The sequence below is a fragment of the Lepisma saccharinum genome, chromosome 5 (genome assembly GCF_977018435.1).
Source record: "Lepisma saccharinum chromosome 5, izLepSacc3.1, whole genome shotgun sequence".
NCBI lineage: Eukaryota > Metazoa > Arthropoda > Insecta > Zygentoma > Lepismatidae > Lepisma > Lepisma saccharinum.
Window position 1 is genome coordinate 57,838,150 of NC_139233.1, and position 19,963 is coordinate 57,858,112.

Consider the following 19,963-nt stretch of genomic DNA (forward strand, 5'->3'; position numbering starts at 1 on the left):
TCTTGTTTTGCGGTCACCGCTACCTGGGTCAGCGGAGCAGATTCACACGTCTGGCATTTAACTCCTACAGCAGGGAAGGTAGCCACATCCTTTCCATCACAGCTCCAGTGAATTTGGCGCTGGCACTGGCAACACTGGAAATGTGCTGCCTCTTCTCCCAGTTCTTCACAGCAACCAAATCCAGACTCTGAATCCATGGTCTTCCTCCCTCTACTTCTCAGGTTCATACCAGTAAATTCTTGATCCATGTTTAATACAGTCCACACTTTCACTTTCACTGGACAGTCCCTTTAATGCACGGTTCGGTTTACTTCGCTTAATTGCACAGTTCTGTCGGGCCCCACGTTATGGCGCCAAAAACTTTTGCAACGTCCCACCTACACACAATTACCACACTCTAAACACTTCACTTAGGAGGACGGCAAAAGTCTACCCATATGCGCTAACTTTTTGTCAACCGTAGAAAATGGACTCAGAAATATCTCAGGGCTTGCTGGGTGTAAGGAAAGACTATACCAGCTTAATATATATGTTTATTATAGTCTCAACACAAGGGTGTCCGTTTGCACACTTACACACGTGTCTTTACCTGAAACCCTTACCACGCGCGTGCATTTACTTGTACCACACACGTGCTTTTACCTGTACCACGCACGTTCTTTTACATGTACCACCTTTGGTCTCGAAGAGATAAGGGGGGGCAGGGAACATCCAATTTATTCCTCGCTGTGAGGCGCCAGGGGGAGTATGGGGACCTAATTTTATTTAGGGCCTTGGTCGCCGATGACGTCACGGGTTCCCCTGTAAAAGAGAGTAGGTTGTGCGTAGTACCCCAACCACAGCCGGGAATTGGCCGAAACCAATCTGTACTCCCGAATAACGGGCGCAGGGTAAAGGATTAAAGGATGCCGCGACACCCCGGCGTTAGCTGGGAGTTGGCAAGCCAACCGGTGTCTCCTATGAAGGGACGGCAGGTTAGAAAAGGAAGGTCCGGGTGCTCCCAGACAAGCCGGGCAGGTAGAACCTGGGCACCTATCAGCCTAAGCGAGCGGACCAGGTAGGTAGGTTGCTGCTAGGCTCTTCTTCTTCTTTCTTCTTTCTCCGTCCTTCCTTCTGGGATGGCTTCTAGTTCTCAGGCTGGGAGGCCAGTTAACCCTGGATGTTTGCCTGTTGACATCAGGGAGCCAACTAAGCTCCGGGCCTCGCTGCACTGGCTTTATACTCGCGGGGGCGGCGCATTGGTGGTGAAAATTTTAACTACAAGTACGCGTAGCTAACTCATTTTTTTACATATTGCAACCTTCTTACTGAGAAACATCCAAGAAGTGACATTAAGAAAACACTAGTGGGAAAATCACTAGTTGCACGTGTCAATATAAACTAAAACTGTGTGCATTCAGACAATACAATTGATATTGAGCCTCGCAGGACTCTTCAACGAATTTGAACAGTATAATTGACAATAAATGATAACATTTTCTGAATACAGCAACCACGCAGGGTCTAATAATAAGCGAAGCTAATAAACGTAGAGGTGGATCCGTTAGCGTTTACAGAAAACAGCGACCACGCAGGGTCAAATAATACGTAGAGGTGGATCCGTTAACACATTTAAACTAAAAGCGTACGCCTCGGAGGGACACATAGCATGCATTCTTCTTAACAAAATATAATATGGCGACCACGCAGGGTCGTTAAATGTGGCGACCACGCAGGGTCGTTACAATAGTAATGAAAGAGAGTTTTTTTGGAAAGGGGAAGGGGGCATAATATTTTTCCTACACCCTATTCCTGGTATCTCGGGAGCGAGCGAACGAAGACAAGTATCTGCGTAAGTTGTGACTCGAGAGAGATGAACTCATGAGAGGGGAAGCGACTGCTGTTACCAGCTGTTTACAGCAGCGCGCACTGCATTACTGCGCCAACTCGTTTCCTCCACTTCTCTTCCGTTATGCCTTTCTCCACAGATCCCAGAGACAGAATATAGTAGATGCATTTCCATAATTGTAGTACTCAAGAACGCATTATTTTCTCATAACATAACAGTTGTCTTGCATTTCAGGATGTCGGGGAAAATTCGGGAAATATTACCAGAAAGTTATTTTTTTAAAAAAACAATTCTTGACGAAGTGATTAGCACAGCTTTCTACGACGCCAGTTGGGAATCCCGGCCTGTGCATGTGTGTTTTTCTGAGCGTCCCTTCATCATATCATCACTCATTCCCTCGTCGCGACCAGCCAAAAGTTGCAGAAAAACGATGTTTAATAACATAAATCAAATCAAACGCATCAATAATCATACTACTTTTGTGTACAGCAAAACAAAATATGCATAGATACTTTATGCCCTTATGACTATATGGCCTTCCCACTTAACCCCCCCTACCCCTTCTCTGTCAAAAACCACTCTTACCCTGCCACTCCATATTTCGACTGACCAGGCGAGAGATCCACGTGTTTTTTGGCAACTTGGTTTTTGACCTGGCAACCTTGTAGGTGCAACACTTACTATCGTTTTCTCCATCTTTTACCTACAAGCAGTGATGTGCCGTAGACTATAAGTTTACGTCTACATGCGTTGTCTACACGTAATCTACGCGTAGATTACATTGGGTTGTAGTTTACATAGAGTACGTAGACAATATAAAGTGCATTAAAATTAATTTTCAAGGGTTTCATGAAAGGGAAGTGACATTTTCAACTATATTGGTTCCTAAAGAACCCTATGTACAACAAAATGTCTCGTCTCTTCTATTATCAACTATGGATGAAGATAATTAATATGCAAAAAAACAACAACAGATGGCAGTTGTGAGCCAAGAGTGGTCATTTTCTCATAAAACTCTAGAATATTTCCTGTATTAGATTTCACCCTAGGTGAGAAATAGTTCGAATTTGGAAGAAAGAGTATGAAAAGTTCTCCTCAAACATAAGCAACTGATACTCAGTATAATCTCGTTTTACTTTCACGGCGCTCTTTGCTAGTTTATCACCTTTCGTCATGTTGTTTACATAGATTACATCATCTACGTGTATAAAATAGTCTACGTGTAGAATGTAGACTATCGTTGTTTACGCGTAGATGCACATCACTGCCTACAAGTCTCCCTAGCCGCGAAAATTTAAGAGATCAATGTCTGATAAGTGTTTCCTGTTATCTTTTCATTGCTTATGTTGGTGCTTCTGGCACTTTCGTCCACTATATACTGTTGTTATTGTAATATATAGAGTTACTATTTTTTGTATGATTTCGGTGATTATTTTTCATTGAGAAGCAAATGATTTAATTTTTTTCGTGTTGCAAAAAAGTATGATCGCAGGGGTGTCATAATCACCTTTGCCAAAGTTTCCCTAAAAAAATGTAAGTTTGATTCAGGAAAGGGTGCTGTATGAAATGTAAGACTTACTGTTAAAACATGTGAACATCACACATGTTCAAAATACCATCTTACGAATGCGTTTTTCTCAAGTGATACTACTGATAAAGCTGGTATATAAATTGTAATCAACTTCCTACTTATGTTGATTTTTCAGCGGTTTCTTAACAATTCTAGCCTGCTAATTACAATTATGCCAGCCTGTTTGTTGTAGTGTCAACAAATAAGATGTAATTTTCAATTTATGCTTTATTAAGAGAGAGAGAGAGAGAGAGAGAGAGAGAGAGAGAGAGAGAAATGCGATATTCAAGCACACGAAAGAAACAGGACATGACATAGAGTGGAATAGGAAGGGAGAAGAGAATGCTAGTGAGAAAATGGAAAGAGGCCAAGGAAATAGAGAAAAAAAGGAGAAAAAGACACAATGAACTGGAATGGGGGACTGAAGATAAAGAATGGAAGATGGTGTTAGAAAGAGTGGAAAGGACAAGAGCGAAGGAGGAGAAAAGAAGGAAGAGGAGTGAAGAGAGAAAGGATAGGGAAAAAGAGCGTGAGATAAGGAGTCCAACCACGTTCCAGATGAAAGGAAATGTTAATCTAAATCGCCTGTCAGGTGAAACAACAGTTGACAGGAAAAGGCCACCTGCTGGAACACCTGGAAAGGAATGTTCCAGATAAACAACTTTCTAATAATCTTGTGTCTGGAGGGGGAGTGATTTTTGTGCATATATACTACGTGTCCGGCTTAGAGCTATAACATTACACAAAAAAATGAGAGACACTGGCTACGGCACTGTCACTAACAAGGTGTATATGTTGCACTAGGTCCACGGTCTTAAATTCGACAAATGATAACACACATAACACCTTCTGTTGTGGAGTCCACTCCGCCATGTTTGTTTACTGTGCCCATGGGCATGCGCGCGACACCGATTCGTGTTTTTCGTAAATGGTAACAGATGGCAGTACCGTACGTACACGGGTTTTGACTGTGGCAGATATTCGTAAACTGTAGTGCATGTTTTTTTTATTATAGCTATAAGCCGGACATGGTGTACGTATATATCTTATTGTTTTGTACCTTCTTCTTCAGACTCTGTGCCAAATACAGCACAGAGTCTGAAGAAGACCTTGCTAGACGGTTGAAACGTAACGCCTAGTTTTATGTTTTAAAATAAAACAAATCATGCCTTGGTCAGCATATTGACTTTTTATTAAGATATGAAATGTAGCATATTTAAAACATACTGGAAATTATTCCAACCGCTGTACAGTCACGGACACTTCTGGGTTGTAACTATCCTATTGAAAGTTAATGAAACCGTTACAACCCAGAACTGTCAGTGACTGTACATTATACTTAACGGCTACAGCCGGATTGCGCACACTTCTCCGGTTTTATCAGTGGTATGTGATAAGCCGTTGACAAGCTCACGTACAGGATTGCGCACAAAATAATGAGGCGATGTTGTCAGATGTAAAATGTTCTCAAGCCGTTCTCACTTTTGTTGTGTTTGTGTGTGTGTGGACTTACACGTGTTTTTGCAGTCATTAACCTAACCTAACCTAACTTTTAAGTTTGAGTAAATTGGTATAATTTACTGTTTTCTTTCTAATTTTTCTCTCTCTTCTTGTCTGAAGAAGAAAACAGTTTTGCGCACAGACTTTAAAGCTATCAAAATCTGTGCGCAAAACAGGTCAGTGAGATTTGTGCGCAATCCTGGATCTAAAGTGTGCGCAATTTGGTCGCGGCGATACTTAACAAGTTTGCTGAACAAATACAATTATATGAGACAACCCACTATTAATAATTAGGCTACATGAGTTACATCACAAACACAGTGTATGTTCTCGTAACTCAGTACCTTTGTTTGCTTGTTACAATAATGAAAATATCTCGGGCACAATACGCGTCCATGAAGCAAAGAATGATAAATAGAACCACGTAACATGGGGAGTAACCACATAAAAATGTTAAATGTAAAAATATCCAAAGGAACACAATGAAAGATAGTATTGAAGGAACAATTGTTGTTCTTTGGGGAACGCTATCAACTCGTCACGGGATAACGCCAGTCTAACCATAATTTACACTGATATTGATTGATTGAATTACTTTATTTTACTTCGCTTCTTGTGCCACTTTTAGCTAATTTGCGAAGATGAGGATGAGTGATGATATGTTGAAATTGATGAATGGACACTCAAACATCCATGCCCAGGCCAGGATTCGAACCCGGGATCATTCTGATATACTTTTGCTAAAGCATCACCTTTTGTACTCTCAAAGAAAGACTCGATTGATAAGACAATACGCCGATTGAATGTCACAAGCGAGAAATTACTTAACGCACAATAACTGAACTGTCACTTAGTACATTTTGCATTAAATACGTATGTACATTGTTCTGGCTAAACAACTTCTGTGTGAAGCAAGAGAATTGGGATATCTCCCAAAATATTGCCATTATGACTAAAATAATGCCTAATTCGTGTTCAGCCAGTAGAAATACATCAGGATTCACAAAAAAGGATGATAAGAAAATGCTTTTCATTTGTAATTTGTGCATTGATATCTACGTATTTAGGAACTACCAAACTGTTATGAACTTACAGATTCAGCCTGTAATATGCATACATACTTGTAGGTCTTTTCCACTCTTACGGCGGCCAATCCTAGTTCTGGCAAGGGAAGTGGGGAGCGCAACAGACCAACCAGACAACAGCAGTGGCGCTGGGAGACATGACGCGCGGAAATAAATACTACGTAAACCTCGTTATACTGGCAGCTGCGTTTCTTATCGCGCTGGATTGGTCGTATCCCCGCTCCGACTCCCAAAAACAATTCTATCCCGCCGATAGGTGCTCCCACCAACTTATTTATTGGTCTAAAATACATTCCAGAAACGCATTATTGTAAATAATGAACGAATTAAAATGCGAACCATACGTAGTCCGTTTGTCCACTATTTGAACTCTTTAAGTTTGCAAGGAACTCCTTATTTTAAAAAATTGAAAACCTGCCTCACATTCTTCAATCTTGACAACAACTCGCTTTCTGAGCATCTCTGGAAGAATTTCTCTTTCGCAGAAACTCAAAAAACTTGAAAAGAGTTGTGAAGTTTCAAATACTCAAGCAGAGCATGAAAAGTGAAGAAGAAAAATACCATATTGACAAAAAGGTTGAAACAATGCAATAAAAGGAAACACAAGTACCAAAAAAGAGAGACAAGAAAGCTTTTTTGTATGTAATTCCTTTGAGACAGAGGAAAGGATATGAGAAATAACTTTGAGAAAAATGAGACAAGGAAAAAAATAGCGAGATGAAGGAAGAAGGAATTTGCTATGAAATACCCAAGACGTTTGTAAAAAAGATTAAAAGCGTTGCATCCCACAGGAAAGTGAAAAAAAAGTTCCCTTTTTCTCTGCGTGAGGTAAGATCTTGAGTAAAATCACAAACCGCGGTGGATTCCTGGAGGATGGGTTTATTTTGAGAGGAGAAACATCTTCTCAGAGCTATGAAACGTTTTTACTCCATCTTAAATAAGTTTACAAGCCGAAAAAGGGACAAGATTCATGGTTGAAGAAATCCCACAATATTTTTCTAGAAGTTTATGTAATTGTTTCAGAAAATAGTAGAAAAATATTCTAGTGGCAAGGCACAGACTGATTTCTATAAGTAATATTTGTTCAGAATTCTTCTTTTATATTTATATTTTTGTTAATTAATTCAATGCGTATTAAACTTCATTCATATTGCGCTAAAAACAACAGAGTCCAGTCCATGGCACAGTACCTTTACATTTCAGTGTAAAGTTATAGGTATATTCTGACCTTCATTTTCATTTTGTTAATATTATTTCCCTATTTTATGCAATTTATAATTTATGTATTATTGGTATTTCCCTTTTTTTTACAGACGATAGTTTCATGTCTGAGATATTAGCTGTAAAGTAAATACGTCGTATATAAATTTTTGAAGCTTTTTAACATGTAATATAGGCTATTTCTATACAGCCTAGTCTGAAATTTTATATCACCTCTCTTCAATTTAACATCTTCATGTTATTGTTTAACATTTTATAAGAATCTATGTACTCTATTGATCTGTTGGAGCATTGTGATGTTTTCCTACTTGATTGGCTTATGACAGAATATGTTGTCTGCTTTTTCTGTAATTTCATGAATGTTTCTCATCATCAAAATCACATGAACTTTGAGATTAAAAATAGAAAATGTGGAACACTGTAATTGGGCATTTGTCTGTCAATAAAAAAATAGTAACTAAAATAATTGTAACCTAAATACATAAATTAAATCAATAGACAAAATTGTATGGAAACAAATTCTGTCCGAAATAAATATATTACTAGATAAGCGAGATACTAACGAACAGAATTGCGAAATATACAAACAGATTTCTTAGACGTATATGCTGTATTACTAAAGATATAATTATAAAGACCATATTGTTGACTGTTATGTATCACAACATAACACTTCTAACATTGGTATTATTATGCATGGTGAACTGGCAGCTATGGCCAATTAAAATAGTCTGTGCATAGCAGCTGTGATGGACCTTGTTTATGCATGTCGATCTTTGTGTCAAAATGTAAATCCACCTTGTTATAATTTCAAATATATTTATTTATGAAGTTCCATTCTTGACATGTGGATTTCTCTTTGTCATGAAGATTAAGACAACAAAAAAATGAAACCACACTAACACAAAACAATTTGATATTGCCATATACTGCAACATATAACATTGGTTGGGATTCATGGAAATCGGAGAGTGAAAAATAATTTTACACAATGCTCAAGTTTTTTTTGTGGAACTAAATTGTCATGAACTATGTTACAACAATATTTTCCAAGACGGTGTATGGTGGAGAAGTCAATAAAATTAAGCGAATATGACAATTTTAGGTCGTAATATTATCTAGAATGCTCACGTGCATCTGAAACATAGTGTTACATTCGACGCACTCTTACCATGAAACATACAGTTCAGAGAAACGAACATTCGCATCTGCCACACGTAGAAAACCGAACAAACGCTAAACCACGAGGGTGAATGTGGTGCACTGGATGTAATTGAAACAACCGCACATACAAATGCGGGTTCTGTGGTGGAAAGGATGTACATCATGGAACTGGCCGCTTCGTTTTTTTTTTTTTTTTTTTTTTCTCCGGGGTACCAAGGAAGGAAGTCGCGATCTCTTTGTTTTGTATCAATTATGAGCTAAAATTTATTAACTGTCAGAAGTTTTGAAGTAACTCCGGGAATTTTCTCCGGTTCCATGCTTATATTAAAACTTTCCCCCAGAAACATGAATCACCAAGACTATATTAGGGATACGAGGGACTTCGAGAGCGGTACAGCGAGTGTGTTGAACAAGTTTCATGTATGCAGATGGCCCTTGCAAGTCATAACATTTGAATTGCCAAAGTTTGTAACATATATTACCATCGTGATATATCAGGGCATATGGTGTGTTTGCGGATCACTAGATTTCTGAAAGAACAACTGTCACTACATGATAAATTTCGCCGTTTGATTGACTTTAAAGGATATACAATACACACTCGGATAGCTAGTTCAAATTGTGATGCTCATGTAAAAATATCATCAATTCAAACGTTACACTAATATTCATCACTCGTTTGTGAAACGTAATTAGTAATGCTATATTTTCTGTAATAATACATCTGGGCAAAGTTAGTCACATGATATTTCCCACCTAACCCTATCCTTCTTTGAGGGAAATGGCGCTGTGTAATCAAGGGTTAACGGGTTAGATACACAGTATGGACACATTTCAACCGTTAAAACAGTAATTATTGTTTGTACGTATATCCACAAAAGAGTTGTAAACATTTATTTTTCTTTCTTTTTTCTTTTGGAAATATCATCAACTAACTAACTCTCTAGACTTCTTAAACCCGAAGGTTTTAAGCTACATACATACACGAATAATTAATATTTTGATTTTTTGATTTTTTTTCCCAACCAAATGAGCACTTCACAGTATAAAATGGTATATTCGTTACAACCTTAGTGACAATGAAGTTCGACCAGTCACAAATATAGGAGTGCGTTGTGAAAGAATGTATGGTATCCACACAAAATAAAACATTTTCGTCCATCTACACGTGACATTGAAGTTCGACCACTGTTAGAGGGGATCCTGTTTACCATGGTGTGACGCCGCCCCGTCGGCGAATAACTGTGGCAATGCGTCGGGGCATGCTGCGGACGAGTCGTTCAAGGTATTCCACATCGATGCAGTGCCATTCCTCCTGCAGGCAGGCGATAAGAGCAGCCACTGTTGTGGGTCCCCTCTGTTGCACACGTCGCTTAAGAACACGCCACACATTCTCAATGGGCGAGAGGTCGGGACTCGATGGTGGCCATGGCAGAGTTCGCACGTGATGTCGAGTCAACCATTCTCTTGTCAGCCGCGCTGTATGAGGCCTGGCATTGTCGTGTTGAAAGATGAGACGCCGCCTGTGGAACAGGTGCCTTCGCACTGTGTGAAGATTCCGCTCCAGTATGCGTGTATAGGCGTGTGCATTCACAATGCCCTCACAGACGGTGTAGTGGGCCAACCCCAGATGCCGTCATGCATCCCCATACCATCACTGACGCAGGTTTCTGTACCCGACGTGCATAGCATTTTGCTTCATTCTGTTCCTCCTTCCGACAAATGACTGTTTTCCGTATTTTCCCGTACACAACATTGAAAATGGATTCGTCCGTCCACAAAACCCTGTTCCACTGCCGAAATGTCCATCCCCGGTACATTCGTGCCCGCCGTAGTCGATTGCCTTTGTACAACATGGAAAGGAAGGGTTTACGTTTCGCCTTGTACACTCGGTAACCGCATCGCTGTAGGTAACGGCGAATGGTTCTGGTTGACACTTCAATGTGAAAGCGTTCTCGAGTCCACAGTCGTAATTCGGCCACAGAAACATGATTGTTGGTCTGGATATAGCGCCTAAATATCCGTAGGTCACGCACGCTCAGCAGGCGTTTTCGACCGGGGGCCTTACCTGGCTCTGAAGTACCCGTATTTTGGTGGTGTTTGATGATGCTGTGGACGGTTGACTTGGGTAAGTTCAGTTGGCGCCCTATTTCTCGTTCACTGAGTCCATCCCGTTGCAACTCCACCACTCTTCTCCTCACGGTGTTGTCAATAGGTTTGCCCCTGGCCATGGTGATGATGCACTGAGGTTCCTCGGTGCACAGCACGCGCTTATATACGGCGGACTAACTTATCGTGTCCGTGACGTCATGCTTCCGTCGTATTGTTCCCCGTTTTCGTTCTTTACGTGACCTTGGGTGCAACATGCTGGGATCACGCCTCCTCTTACATACATGCGTCACTTCTGCGGGTCACCCATTCCACCGCCTATGCCTCTGTGCATTTAATCACGTATTCCTTTCTGGTCGAACTTCATTGTCACCAAGGTTGTATATGGTGCTCTATTGAAAACGCCATATGCGGGTCTTTCAGTATCATACCTGTATGTGGCACAGAAAGTAGTTAGCTACACGTGGGAACTAAATTAATTTGTATCGCGTGGTGGCACTACAAATACCAGACTATCAATTTTTTTGCTAGAAATATTGAAAAATTAAGTAGAAAAACTCTTTACATTGTAATGTTTTGATCCTTAACATTTAAAATATTTATTCTGGAAAATCTTGAATTTTATTCTAGAGATACAGTCTTAACGGTTAAACCTTTATTGCACTGATTAATAGATACCTCAAAATTTTCAACATTCTGCCGTAAATTTTAACAGTCTGCTATTAAAAAAAGAGAACGAATCGTTTTTATGTATTTAAATTTTAATACTTTACCATACATATATATAGATAATTATTATAAATTATCGAATCATTAAAATTACCTCAATTAGGACAACTACATGTAAGTAATGACAGTTGTAATAACAATTAATGCTTTAAAACGTCACATTTATTGTAGTACAAGAGCAGCGGAAAATGTCGGTTATATATCTTCATCAATTTTCTGCAGTGTAGGCAATGTGATATTCATATGGGAAAGTTCTTGGGCTTTAATAAGTCAATTGTCAGGAAACTAAAGTCATTATGCATAGTGTTGTTCTCAGTTTCTCTTTTGAAGAATAAATTAAATGTTCACGCTATTATTTAGGTATCTTACAACCTTGATATCAATCAGATATTAGTTTATCCAGTGCCATGGTATTGGTTTACCTTGTCCACATTACATATTTTCTGTGGCAGTTATAAATATGTCGGATTTTCTTAATTTTGAATAATGGCGAAGAAGATAAAGTAAATTTTGAGGCATTCCTATGAATTTATTTTACTCTAGATCTGGTAAGTTGTACAACGGTGAGACTCATACAAGATAGAACGTACTATAAATGCCTGTTGCTGTCTCAGAGCCCTCTGAAGGTAACTCCATCTCTTTCACGGGGACTTCATTTGTAACGACCGCCATGTTAGCCGAATTGCACTCGTATATAGGAATATATCTTATTCGTATACTTTCAAGTTAATAACTTGCATTAAATTATTTTTACTTAATTGTTTTCATAATTCATGTATATATGTATGTCCTATCTTGTGTCATTATATTATTTACTTATTTTTACATCTAATCAAGATTTTATAGGCTAATAATTACCCTAAATAGTATATGCAACGTTTTCATTATATATCAAATCCAAGATGGCTGGAATTATTTCTATCTTTCACGCAAATGTTGTTGTTTAAGCACATGCTAAATACATTTCTACCTAATACTGATATTTCACAATAGACAAGATTGAAGTAATTTAGTCTTCCTTATAAATCCGTAAACTAAATCTTTATTTAATTATTTTATGTTCAAGGGCAAATTTGAATTATTTTATAAAATTATTTTCGTTATCTCTACATGGTATAATATTGTATCATTGTAGCAAAGCAATTCTCCCTCGCTTTCAATGAAATAATTTTCTGTTATTGGCTGTTTATTTTAGGAGTGGGGAATGTTGCTAAGTGTAAATGGCGACGTCAAAACTTCCACGTAGGCATTTTTATTTGTTGCCAACCATAACCTAAGCTTACTATCGCTAATTAGCATTGATCTGAGACACAAATTATCATATTTTCTTGTGTTATTTTATGATATGAGTTGGTAGCATTGTTAACAAAGAATCTGTTAAGCTGTGCCTCGCGCCTGAGGTAAGCAGTTGATGGCTTGCTATTAACGGTGAAGGCGGTGCGCGGATTCTGTCGTGATAAATAAGTTACTTATCACTGCCTACCAGCGAGCAGGACCCAACACATTATATTTCTAACTTGTGCGAGAAAGTATGTAACGCGCGCGAGCCTTCATTAAAGTTATTTTGGACATTTAATTTTAAAATATTTGAATTTTATTTGTGGTGACGTGTTGCAATTCGGTGGGTACCTTCCTGGAGGATCGTGTTAATCCCGATACCTGGGTGAGAACTGATGCTTCCAACTGTCTATTCGGAGCAAGGAGCAGGGTGTTGCCTAATTCGTTAATCCATATCTTGGAGTTGCGAGTGGTGGCACGTTGCACACTTCGGAAATCACCGAGTTAAGACGGTAGGAAATCTTCACAAGCTTTGCAGTCTTAAGAGTACATATTGGAGAAGTTTATTTCAATCGTGTGGGAAGTAATTAGATATTGGTTTGCATTACTTGCATAATTACTATGGCCGTTATAAAATTATGGGATTTTCTTAATTTTGAGAAATGGCAGAGAAGAGGCATTCATATGGGTTTATATTACTCTGAATCTGAGCATTTTTGCAATAAGTAAGACTCATACAATATCGAACGTACCATAAGTTCCTGTTCCTGACTTAGAGGCCTCTAGGTAACTCCACCACCTCTCGCTTCGGAAATCACTGAGTTAGGACGGAGATCTTCACAAGCCCTGGATAGAAATCTTAGAGTCGATCTGCACCGCTAATTTCACACGATCTCTCCGATACTCCCAGCACTCGGGAGCCAGAGCGCTCTTCATCTAGCAGAGAGCCCTTTGCAGATCGCGCCACTGGACGTAGAAGAAGCGACGGCCGCTCGAAACTTGATGTCCGCAATTAGAGAAGTTAATGCCCCATGGAAGAAACCGTAGATCACGCCCTTCTTTCAGGCAGTCTGTGGTCCACCAACATCCTCCAAGTCCTATCGCGGTTCTCCTTCGAACATTTCTTCTTCGGCGACTGCCCCACCCCGCCCCCTCCTTTTCCGCCCCCTTCTAACCTCGCGATCTTCCTTTGTTTAACGTCAATGTCAGCGCCGAATCTCAAATTGAGGCCATCTTCACCTTTTTTTCTTCCTTGCGTGGCAGCGGCGACCTTTCCGAGTTCGGAAATTTGAAGAAAAGGCGCGGGGTCGAGAAAGCACTCTGACGTCACAGGAACCATTGAGCGGAGGTTGGATGTTTCAAAAGCTTAATGGTTCAACATAGATACTAAAAATAGATTACTAACTTCAAAGGAAGTCATTAATCAAAGGCAGTAAATGTTACTACAATGTAAGAACAAAGTCAGTTCAAGGAAAAGAACGTGACTTTGCTACCTATTGGCTAGTTTTAACTCAGTTTCATTTATGCAGGGTGATTCGTGGGTAATATGCAATTTTTGGGGAAGGTTAAAGCATAAAACAGAGATTTTCCACTCAAACAGACACAGGTAACAATGGGATAGCTTTCAGAGTTACATTGTGATTTAAACCTCGAACCCAGCTGCATGGTTAGCCATGAAGGTCCCGCGCTCGATCCACAATTAGAGCTGCAAATTCTCGGTTTTGGCCTAGCATCGCGAGGACCTACTTGAAAGCAATGTTAGCTGAATGTCTCGAAAGTGGCGGTGACGCGTGACCAAACGAAAATAGCGTGTAACGCTTTGGCAATCAGAAGACTATTGCGCGAATGCTTTTGTTTCTCTAGTTGTAGGTTAAACAAAGTGTGGAAGCATTAATTAATTACTAGCCCGATGATACCATATGGTATCACAGTGAGGACCAACCTCCCCCCACCCCTCCGCAACATATCCATGCCACATTTCCGAACAGGGGTTCACATTTTGGCTCATTATTCAACTTGTATGGCACCCAGGAACATGAAACATGTTTCATTCTCTTTGTAAACGTCCATTCTTTGAAAATAATACTGAAGTTCGCACCCTCTCCTCAAAATAGCGGGAGAAGAAGGGGCGAACTCCAGATTTATTTTTTTTTCATTGAAATTCGGGGGGTTCGCCACCCCCAACCCTCCCTCCTCGGTTCGGCGTTCTAAATTTTACACGGTTTCATGCTCTGATGTTTTAGCTGCAAAACGAAACTTATACGAAGTAGATTGATCCCATAGTGCTCGAGTTATAACAATTTTCCTCCAAAGAGTGTTCGAATGTAAAATTCTCTCCGAGAAGCCCGGGCGAGAACGGGGGTACTCTCGTAAACCTGCTCGGCCGTCTCAAGAAGGAAAAAGATTTCCTGGAATTCTTTTATGATTTCGGTGGGATATAAAATAGTGAAATAGTGATAGGCTTAGTCTACCGAGAATACCATCAGCTAAATAAGATTAGTCTATTACTTGTAGTTGAAGTTGTTGTTTAACTAATATTATATTGGTTAGACCACAGATAAAGAAATTCAGCAGCGCCATCTATTATTCTGCTTGGTAGAAGAAGTGGGGACAAGATTTCGAGTAGTGCCTCTCAGCGCCTCTCAACGTATTATTCCGAATCTTCTTGCGAGGGGCATTTTCCAGTGGGAGGTGCGTGCACAGGTTGTCCTGCCTTAGATGAAGATCTGCTTATATATCTTTATCTGTGGTTAGACTGTTATTACGCTGTCACTTTGTAATCAAATAGCCTCGAATTCGATTCTCGGTTAAGGCACTTTGCGCAGTGGTTCATTAATCTATCTGAGCATAAAGAGGTCTTAAACAACTTTGAATCTCACCTCAGGGGACCCTGGATTAGATCCCATTTCGAGGCTATTGCAAAGTGGTTCGGAATCCACTTTAAACTGTAGGTCCAGTCATAAAGTGGACTAAAACAAATTTTAAGCCTACCTCCGTGGCAGAGTGGTTATCATACGGCACTTCGACGCCAGGGATCTTGGAATCGAATCCTAACCTTGGCATGTGTGTTCTCTGTAAGTGTCCCTTCATCAATTTCATTATATCGCCATTCATCTTCATCTTCGCGATTAGCCAAAACTGGCAGAAAAGTGAAGTAAAATAAACCTAATCCAAAACACCAACATAAATAAACAAACTGACTATTTTTTTCGAAAATAAATGACTAACAATATGTCGGTTAATTACACTCTGTCCCATCTAGCTCTTGAGCAAGCGAACGAAAACAAGTCTCTGTGCAAGTAGTGGCACGAGATTGCTCCACCAATGAACACGTGAGAGGGAATGGGATTGTGTGGGGGGGAGCTACTGCAATTACCAGCCTTCCCAGCAGCGTGTACTGCTTCGCTCTGCCCAATCGATTTCCCCTCTTCTCTGCCGCTATGCGCGGCCTTGCTCCACAGATAGCTGGGAAAGGGTATAGTCGATGATAGAAATTCATTCATGATGATCATTGCTAATTTGTACAACGCTCCAAGACACAGTAGTCTCAATGTATAAAATTATTACTTCTCTCATGCAGACAAAACTTTAAAAAAAAAAAAAAGGTAAAGTGCTCCCCTGTGCTTAGCATCACGCCATGAAGGCGTATAGGGGGTGTGGGGGTAACGCCCCACACTTTCTTGATCCGGTCGTGAGTGGGGTGATGTGATCAGCATCACGCCCCTGACCGCCTTTACCCCCCAGGGTTTCCCCCAGGTACCCATGTTATTCGACGCTGGGTGGGCGCCGGGGCCGCTTCCACAAACAAAACTTGGCCGAAAAAATAAGAAAATGAGACAAAATTTTAGTTTAAATAGTACTCGCTAGATTTTGGTGGACCTTGCTTGTGTATAAATAACGGGCGAACTTTGAAATCAAGAATGCGCCATTTCACCCCTACGGATGCCTGCAATTTTCTGGCAAGGACAAAAGAAGTTTTTTCCCCGCATCTTCACTCTGTTGTGGCTGCCTGGGAAATCCATCGCTGGCCTGCGTGTTGAATAATAAAATCTCTCTGCACAGCGGGTTTACCTTCAGCATCTCACAGTTTTCACCAGCATTTCCCCGCTTGAATTATTTAGGTTGATCGTGCACATGGGCAGCTGGACCAGTCCACAACTTCTTCAGAAGGAACATCGCAAAAGGTAACAGAGAAGTTTTTAAGTTTACCACTAACTGCTGTGGCTCCATCTGTTTACAGGGCGAAGCAACCACCTCTAATCAAATAACTGTGGGCAGTTTATGTGCTGAAGGAGGCCCATTGGTGATAAAAGTTGTAGAGAATTAAAGTAAGGGAAAGTTCTTCTCTGCACGTTACACTCTGGCAAGAAGGTGTAGTAGTACTGTAGGCCTGAATCTGTTCCGGTCACCTTCATCTTCCAGACTCTCATTGATGAGAGACTGGATGTACCTCAGAACCGAATAATCACTACAGGATTACTACGTGTACAGGGTGGCTCAAAAAGTCACTTAACACACTGACGCCACCCGCACGGTCGGCGGCCATCTTGATGTCCGCCATCTTGAAATCAACTTTAGACTTGTAAATGGGAAGGGGGCGATATGATATATCAAATCAGGCTAGAATTTCACGAGAAATGCAATGGTGAAGGTTCTTTCGACGTCTTTAACCAGTAAAATGTTATGATTGAATTATTGTATCAATTTGCTCCTTTTTGAGGAGTTAGAAAAATGCCTTAAAATTTGTTTAGCGCATCGGTAATGCATCGAGATAAAAGTGACGTCTAGGGAGAGAAGTGCGCATAGCATGGCACAAGATTTTAATCGGATACATGCATGAAGAGCTGTGTATTATGAATGGTTGTCGCGAACAATTTACAGTGTGACGCTTCCATTAACTGAAAAGTCCTTCACAGTGACAAGGCTAATGTTCATAAACAGAATATTAGATGCTTTATATCTGATAACCCATTTTCGACAGATCAAAGCTGAATGGTTAGTTAATGGTGTTGCGTGCTGTGTGGAACACGATTGGTTAGTCTATTTTCCATCAACGGAACCTTAAATGCTTTGGGCTACTTGGATTTTTTTTAAATAAACATGTTTTTTCATCCTTGCTTATGGAAGAAGGTACTTTTTACAGAGTTTTTTTCAATAGGAAGGAACACCAGAACACTATGGGAACGTTGTGAAGCAGTTTCTGTCTAAAGTTAGTTATCAGATGACAAGGGTCGCAAACTCTGTTTATGAACTTCCTTATGAACATAAACATTAGCCTTGGCACTGTGAAGGACTTTTAATTCAATGGAAGCGTTACACTGTAAATTGTTCGCGACAACCATTCATAATGCGCAGCTCTTCGTGGATGTATCCGATTAAAATCTTGTGCAATAGCATGCGAACTTCTCTCCCTAGACATCACTTTGATCTCGATGCATTACCGATGCGCTAAACAAATTTTAAGCCATTTTTCTAACTCCTCGAAAAGGAGCAAATTGGTACAAGAATTCAGTCACAACGTTTTACTGGTTAAAGATACGTCGAAAAAACCTTCACCATTGCATTTCTCGTGAAATTCTAGCCTGATTTGATATATCATATCACCCCCTTCCCATTTACAATTCTAAAGTTGATTTCAAGATGGCGGACATCAAGATGGCCGCCGACCGTGCGGGTGGCGTCAGTGTGGTTCCCCCTTGGCCTGGCAACGATTGGTCATCACCATTTGCATGTTGCGCGCTGCAGTGGCCTTGTACCGGGGGTGTTAAGTGACTTTTTGAGTCACCCTGTAGACTTCGGATTCCTGGGCACTAAAAACTGGTAAATAGAAAAGGCACAAAATGTAAGATTTTAGGGTGATTGACTGTCGGTAGGGCGAATAGGGTTCGATTCACGACGTTTTCTGAACCTGTCCCTGTATTAATCGGTTCTCAAGCTAAAGAAAACCTCAAATAAATGTACACTGGATGGCAAGGCGACTGGAGCGTGGTGCACTTCATAAATGGGAGAGATCGTGAATGTGCGTGGCTCTACCTCCACATCCCAATATTTAACTCTCTCATCTGAAACTTTTAGATTCATAGGTGTTGAAATAATTAGTAGACTACTGATTACACTGGGAACAGTTAAATTACGGCACAGTGTTTGAGAGCTAATTTAGGGCGATTTCATGCTGCTGAATAATGATATAATAATATATTTCCTGAATTGGCTCTAATTTATGAAATAAATGCAACTAAATCAAAATGGCGGAAACATAAGACGTACATATAAATGAACTTCCAACAACAATTTAATATTTCTTTTTGTGATTACAATAATTGTTATAAAAATAAATTTATATAGGCCTATGATCATAATAATTAAGAAAATATGTACACAATGAAGTAACAAACTATGTGAAACGTTTTCTATACGATTTCCTGCTGTATTGCTTTTTAGGACAATCGCTCTGTAAGCTCCAACAGTAGTCGGCCATCATGTGGCGATCCCACCATCCCTGGTACCTTTCTTCCATTATCCTTATATCCTGATGGAACCTTTCTTCCTGTTCTTCACTAAATTCACCATGGTTCTCAGGGAATCTGTCAATGTAGCTATGTAGAAAATGTATCTTCACACTTATATTAGCTCCCAATTTTTAAAAATTTTTCATCATATTTCCAACTATATCGCGGTAGTTTTCTGCTCTGTGATTCCCCCAAAAGTTTTTGACGACGGACACAAAGCTCAGCCAGGCCTCAGATTCGATGTAAGACATGTAAATTGTAAAATTGGCATCATTTATAAGTGTACGAATTTGTGGTCCGTCAAAGATTCCTGCCTTAAATTTTTCTACACTTAGTCCTGGAAAAGTGTGGCATATATATTTGAAACAATCACCACTTGTATCTAAGGCCTTGACAAACTGTTTTATCAACCCAAGTTTAATATGCAGTGGCGGAAGGATGATTTTGTCCCTATCTATCAGCGGTTCATGAATGATATTAGCTTTTCCCACTGTAATATTTTCCCTTGGGGGCCAAACTTTTATCGTCCAATGCTTTTCTCTAGCACGACTATCCCACAAACATAGGAGATATATTGCCTAGCAATGCTTCATAATTTGCCTAGCAACAATTTAAAAATATATTAATAAGTTTCTTAATGGGAATTTCAGCACATTATCAAATTTTGATATTACCGAGAAAAGCGTGGAGTAATTTTACCTCCTACATTTTCCATGGTGTGTTTATTTTTTAAACTGGAGTCAATTCAACTGAACCAATCATACAACTGGCAATCACAGCTGTTTTGTGTGCTGAAACTGTTATTAAACTTTATGCCACAAAATATTTTCTTTTTTTTTGTTCCCCAGTGTTATTAATTAAACTCAATTCTTGGTTGGCGCCTCCACAATGCTAAGGAATCTAAAGCAACCTAGACTGAGAGATGGCTGTTAATTTTGATCGTCCCTTTTCTTTTCTTCGTGGTTGTGTT